Raw genomic sequence first — 7,493 nt, forward strand, 5'->3', positions numbered from 1 at the left:
TTAACTTCCACTGGTCTGTGACATTTGTTCATGTCTTCCGTGTTTTTTAATACCTTGACAGTTGATGAATACTTGTCAAGTATTTTGTAGAATATCTCTCATTTTGGTGTTTGATTTTTTTTTTTTTAAATGATTGCACTGGAATTACAGTTTCTATGGTAGGAAGACCACATAGGTAAAAACAAACAAAACAACATTTCTCATCCTATCAGTAGTACATGCTGTCAACATGAATGATCACTGACGCTGCTAAGCGTGGTCACCTGGTTTCTAGTTAGTGACCCTCAACTTGAAAGCATGTATAGCAAGCACCAGGCTTGGCACTTGGTAAAGATTTCTTTTATAAATCATTAGTTGTACGAAGTTTTGCACAAACTAAGATCAGAATCCTTTTTATATGATTCTGATTTTAATGTGGGAAACAATATAAATTGGTTAAAAACTAGAACACCCAGTATTTAAAAATCACTTAAACTTTTTTTAATGCTACTTTTTAAATTGAGATACAGTTTTAATACATGAAGGCAAGCACTACAAAAGCAGAGTGATAACACATCTTTTCTCCAGCTTGAGAGGGTCTGATCTTTTACCTGATGTTCACTCGGAAGAGTGTAAAGATTTGTCAGAAACATTAAAACAAAAAAGTCACTTTAAGTGCATCCAGTTCATAGTCCACATTTTTTTTTATTTACTTCTGTCATTCATGGTTTTTTTGTTTTGTTTGTTGTTTTTTCCCCTTCTTCCACCTCCCTCCATCCCCCCTCCAGTTCAAGCCATTGTTTCTCAGTCTAGTTGTGTAGGACACAGCTCCTTGGCCCATGATGGTATTATGAGCCTTTTGTTCCCCTCGGCTGAGGCAGTCGGTCTCCGGTCATGGGTTGGCCAATTACAGCAGCTCACAGCAGCTCGCTTACAGCAACTCAAGGCAGCTCTCACACTCATGGCAACATAAGGTGCCCCGGCCACTCACACTGGCCACCGACTACTCTTGGCAGCGCACAGTAGCCCGCAGCAGTACAGAGCAGCACACAGCAGCCTGCGGGAGCTCACGCCGATGACCTCCGGCTGCTCAAGGAAGCCCAGATCCAGGGAGAGCCATTGTTCACAGTCTTAGCTGTAGACGGCAAAGCTCACTGACCCATGTGGGAATCTAACCGGCGACCTCTGTTAGGAGCACTGCGCTACAACCACCTGAGCTACTGCACTGGCCGTGTTTTATTTTTCTTTAATTCAAGTTTATTGGGTTAGTAAAGTTTCATAGGTTTCAAGTGTACATTTCTGTTAATACATCACCTATATATCACATTGTGTGTTCACTACCCCAAGTCAGATCTCTTTGTATCACCATGTATTTGATTCTGTTTACCCTCATCTACCACCTCCTCCCCCTTCACCCTCTGGAAATCGCTAAACTATTGTCTGAGTCTGTGCGTTTTTATTTATTTGTCTGTCTTGTTCCTTGGTTGCTTTCAGTTTCATATCCCAAATACCAGTGAAATCATATGGTTCTTGACTTTTTCTGTCTCACTTATATCGCTTAGCATAATAATCTCAAGATCTATGCATGTTGTCGCAAATGGCACTATGTCATCTTATGGCAGAATAGTATTACATTGTGTGCATATACCACTTCTTTCTCCAGTCATCTATCGAAGGACACTTGGGTTGTTTCCATGTGTTGGCTTCTGTAAATAAAGGTGTAGTGAACATCAGAGCACATACATCTTTATGGATAAATGTCAGATTTTTTGAGTATATACCCAGGAGAGGGATTGCTGGGTCATATTGTAATTCTCTTCTTAATGTTTTGAGGAACCTCCACACTGCCTTCCATAGCAGCTGCACCAATCTGCATTCCCACCAACAGTGTATGAGGGTTCCTTTTTCTCCACAGCCTCTCCAACACTTGTTATTTGTCTTGTCAATGATAGCCATTCTGACTGGTGTGAAGTGATGTCTCATTGTGGTTTTTATTTGCATTTCTCTGTTGATTAGTGATATTGAGCATCTTTTCATGTCTATTGGCCATCTGTTTGTCCTCTGGGAAAATGTCTATTCAGGCCCTTGCCCATTTTTTAAATTGGATTGTTTTGTCTTTTTTTTTTTTTTTTTTTTTGGTCCTTTTGTTGAGTTTTATGAGTTCCTTATATTTTTGGATATAGCCCCTTATTGGAGGCATTGTTTGCAAATATCTTCTCCCATTTGGTTGGTTACCTATTAGTTTTGTCAGTGGTTTCTTTTGCTGTGCAGAAGCTTTTTAGTTTGATAATAGTCCCATTCATTTATTTTAGTTTTTAATTTCCTTGCCTTGGAGGACAAATTCATAAAATCCTCTTTGAACCCAAGGTCCATAAGATTAGTACCTACGTTATTTTACTGTGCAGTTTATTGTTTCAGGCCTTATATTTAGGTCTTTGATCCACTTTGAGTTAATTTTGGTACATAGTGACACATAGCAATCTAGTTTCATTCTTTTGCATGCTTCTTTCCAGTTCTTCCAGCACCATTTTTGAAGAAGCTGTCTTTTCTCCATTGTATGTTTTTGTCTTCTTTCTCAAAAATTATCTGTCCATGTTTATGTGGGTTTATTTTTGGGTTTTCAATTCTATTCCATTGGTCTGTGTGTCTGTTTTTCTGCCAATTCCATGCTGTTTGGATTAGTTGCTCTACAAGTTGAAGGCAGGGAGTGTTATACTTCTAGCATTACTCTTTTTTCTTAGGATTGTTTTGGCTATTCGGGGTCTTTTGTGGTTCCATGCAAATCTGATGACTTTCTGTTCTATTTGTTTAAAAAAAAGTCATTGGGATTTTGATGGGGATTGCATTAAATCTGTGTATTGCTTTGGGTGATATGGCCATTTTAACTATGTTGATTGTTTCAATCCTTGAACGTGTAATGTCTTTCCATTTCTTTGAGTCTGCTTCAATTTCTTTCAAAAATGTCTTATAGTTTTCAATTCATAGGTCTTTCACATCTTTGGTTAAGTTTATTCCTAGTTATTCTTTTTGCTGCAATTGCAAAAGGAATTGTTTTTTTTTTTTTTTAATTTTTTTTCTGAGATGTCACTGTAGTATATAGGAATGCAATGGACTTTTTTTCTTTAAACTAATGGTTTTATTGTTTATATAAAAATATGACATGTTTGTTATAAAATATGTAAGGAAAGTTATGTGATGTAAGCTATGCCATCTGGGGAACAGGTGTCATGAACAGACTCCATACAAGAATTGGGCCATTCACACATGTACTGGCTTTTTCTGACTTTCTGAGCCTGTTTATTAGAAGTGTAGACCTACCCCCTCTGTCATTTACCAGCCCAGTAAGTGCCAGAAATTTCAGAACATATATTTACACTCAGCCCTGTAGGGGTGCCATCCATGACTGGGTTGTTGTGAGAATCAGGACAAACCCCACAGCTGCCCCAGAGCATGAGTCCCAGGGGCTGGGATCAGCTGTGATGTGGGCACCAATACACATTGAGCAGCTCAGGGTTGCTCCCTGGTCATGGCCAGTGGCCTTCTGTCTGGGGCAGTGCGCTGGGCACAGTAACAGCCTTAGCCCTGCAGCCTGAGTCTGCCTGCAGGGGTGACTAAGGATGTGGAGATGAGAGGTGGTCCTGCACAATCAGGGTGGACAAGGGCGTCACTGTGTCCTTATGGGAGACCAGAGTCAGAGAGAAGATGACGAGGCAGAGGCCAGGGAGGAGGAGGGACAGGAACACATGCAAGGCACACGGGTGCCTCTCGACGCTGGAAAAGACAGGAAACATTCTCCCCAGAGCTTCTGGGCACATTTCAGACTCCACACTCCAGACTGTAACTTGATGAAGTTGTATTTAAACCACCGAGTTTATGGTGAGTGGTTAGAGCTGGGGCAGGAAGGTCATACAGAACTCTTCAGGAGGGGAAGATCTGGCTTGCTCCTGAAGGCTGGGACATCGCTGGCAGTAGGGGGATGCAGCCCTGCACCCGAGCTCCTCGATAAGAATTGTGTGGATGAGGCCCGGGCTGGAGCAAGCCAGACTAAGGAGGGCCCCGGCCGGAGCCTGGCTGCCTGACCTCTGACGTCTCTTGCCTCGGGAGAGTCCTTGGAAAACATCCTGGAAATTGTCTCTGGGCACCTTTTAATAAGTGTTGTATATCCTGATGAGTGTACATGAGAAAGAAAACACGTTTTTTGTTGACCAAGTGTTGGAATATCAAAAACATCTGGTGTCCGCTTTGACAGCAGCAGATAGGACGTCTGGCTCCAAATGTCATAGGCAGCTCAGGAAGCTGCGGCTCCTTTGTGAGAAAGGCAGCTGCTCCCCCCACCACCACTATGTTCAGACTGCTCCTCTTCCTCCTGTCTTCTGTCCTCCCAGACCATTTACACCTTCATTGCCCTACTTGGAATTGGCTGGATGTCTTTGAAAATGAGAGCTTATTCAATCGCATATAGAAAGTTCCACTGCAAAGGTTTGCTACAAAATGTGTACCCTTTTCAGTCATTTCAGACTTTTAAAAAATTGCAAAAGTAGGACAAAGTTCGTGTGCCCACTTCTCCAAATAACATCTCATGTAATCACAGAGTAAGCATCCAAGAGCCCAGGACCGATCTGTAGAGCTGGGGTCCTGCCCACTGCCCACAGCTCCTTCCCGCAACCTCACATCGGGGACAGCCCCTCAGTGTGTGTCTTAGGGCCGTGACACTTCTGAAGAGTGCTGGTCCTCATCTGTAGTAGGTCCCTCAGTAGATTGAGGTTATGCATTCTTGGCAATAAAACCTCAGAAGTGATACTGTGCCTAGTTGGGGCAGCAGGTGGGGGCACCAGCTGTGGAGAGGCCCCTCTCCCAGTGTGACCAGCTGGTTATGGTGACAACACTGTACATCTCTTGTCCCCTTAGTAATCACTAAACGACTGAGCGCAGGTCCTCAGGGCAAGGCCAACACCCTGACCATATCACACACTGCCCACTAACCCCACTGAAGTGTCTTTCTGCAACCCTTGTTACTACGGTATTTACCAACGGTGGCTCGTCCTCTCAGGAGCTGTTCCCTCCCCTTCCCCCCCCCCCCCTGTCAACTTGAGTCATTCAGCGATGTGGGTAGTAATTTATTCTGAGGACGATAACTCATTACCATCTTCATACTATCATTGCTCAGTGTCCCAGATTTGGCCATTGGGAGCACCTCTGTTGGCCTACTCGCTTTCAACAAGCACCATCTGCTTTTTAGCAATTCCTTGGTTCAGACACGAGATGGTCCAGGCTCACCTTGTACTTTCCTGGCCTTGGCCCTGGAGTCAGCCATTTCAAGGAGCCCTGTCCTTTTGCTGGAGATAATGTTGGAACCCAGGATCTGGGCGCTGGGTGTGCACCTTGCCACTGGGTCTCTCTGCTTCCAGGCCGCAGTGCTGAGCTGGAAGCATTGTATGAAGTCGCATGTGCATGCCTGTCTATTGCTGTGTGTAGCTGCTGTCCTATGTCAGCAAACCAGTTCATCACACCCAGCTCTTACCCACAGCATACGTCTAGCTTTTCAGTCTGAGGATACAGTACCAGAGCTGTCACCCATGTGAGAAAGAAACTTACTAACTAGGGCACAAAATCTTGTCTTTTTATTCTAGGTTTAGTGAAAATCCAGCTTCCAAAGTCACTCAGCTGTTGTCTCACCTCTACCCTCATGTGGTCAAAGGTCACATTTGTAACATGATGTGGGTGTTCCATTTTGGTTCCCATTCCCTGGCTTATTTTTCGAAAATGTTGGACATGAATGGCAGTGATCCTTCTCACCAGTTTCTGGCTTGTCTTTGAGTTTATTTTTTGTAAAACTATACAGGTATTTCTAAAGTTTCTTCTACATCTTGTTTTTTTAATCAGAATCCTCATTTTGCATTTTTTAAAAATTGGGGAATATTGGGGAACTGTGTTTTTCCAGGACCCATCAGCTCCAAGTCAAGTCGCTGTTTTCGATCTAGTTGTGGAGGGTGCAGCTCACTGGCCCATGGGGAATCAAACTGGTGACCGTGGTGTTATGAGCACTGCGCTCTAACCAACTGAGCCAACTGGCCACCCCACATTTCTCATTTTAACATACTGCAGATATACTTTTGGATTCTGCTTTCTATACTTGACAGTATGTTCGTAGTTCAAAGTCACTCCATGTCAGCTGACAGACGCCCCACTGTCCCCATTCCTTTCTGTGCTGCACATGACATGCGGCGTGTATGAGCTTGTTTACTCAAGCACTCATATGGATGGGCATTTGGGGCACGTCATGGTTTATCACTACAAAAAATGCTGCAATAAATATCTGCATATGTAATTTTGTGCTGTTAGAAAATACAAAATAGTTGATGGCTCAGTTTGGATTGGTGATGAAAACCAAGACTTCATAGACTAGACAATATGCAAAAAATCTGAAGCATACCATCAAAGGCTTTCGATAGAGACTAAAGAATGAACAGTGACCAGCTGCAGATAGTAGTAGTTGGTCCCACCCCATCAACAAGGCAGATGGTACTGAGTCGGCACCGTGGGAATGGAGCCAGCATGGGAGGGACTTGATTCAGGGAAGGTCTCACCAAGAGACGTCCATCACTGCAGGACTGAAAGCAGGGTGTTAATACACAGAACTGGGCACGGGAGAGACATGCCTTAACACCCATGGCTGAGGAGTGGAGGGCAGTAATTTCCTGGAGCCCAGGCTCGTCAAGGTCAGCTGTCCTCATCTGCAGGAGCCTGGAGAAGATGCAGCCACCTCCAGGGCTGCTGTCCGAGAGGGACAAGTCCCAGATTATCCCATCACCATCTTCCACTGGCCACACTGGGAGAAAAGCCAGCTGACCAGGAGTCAGGGAAGGAAGACAGTACCAGAGATGGGGGACAGGTCCCAGGGCAGGCAGGCCCAGATCCACATGAACTCAGCATTCTGCTTCTTATTCTGAATCCTGGTCACATACCAAATTCCCCCAGAAATCTTGGGTCAGGATTCTTTTCCTTTAAATGCCCCACAGGCAATTCTGGTACCAGCTGGGCTGCTGTGGTACTGCTACTCTAACTTGCTCAGAGGACCCAGGAGAGAATGCTGGTGGGCATCTAAGTGTGGGTGTTCTTGGGGGGGAAACCTGCAAGGCACTGTGTAAGTCCAACTACAAATGTACTGGCATTCTGTTCTTCAGAGTTACAGCAAATGAGTTACTGAAATTAAACATGTAGTTTTATAAATACAGTCTGATACAAGTCAGAAAATGACCTTGTGATTAGAAAGATACATAGTGTTCAGGCATCCTTAGATGAAGCTCGAGAAGTCAAACCTGACAAAAGCCACACCATTCCTCACTTCCTACTTTGTCTTTTATTTTGTTAAACAAACGAAACAAGCAAAAGGAAACCATTTTGCTAGGGAATAGTTTTCTGACAGCATCTGTCTACATAACAGGCTGAAATGTATGAACATTTAGCACGCTGGTACTGAAAATATGTTCAGAGTATGATAGTATAAAGCCACA

This window comes from Rhinolophus sinicus, linkage group LG01, assembly GCF_036562045.2.
Source record: "Rhinolophus sinicus isolate RSC01 linkage group LG01, ASM3656204v1, whole genome shotgun sequence".
NCBI classification, from domain to species: domain Eukaryota; kingdom Metazoa; phylum Chordata; class Mammalia; order Chiroptera; family Rhinolophidae; genus Rhinolophus; species Rhinolophus sinicus.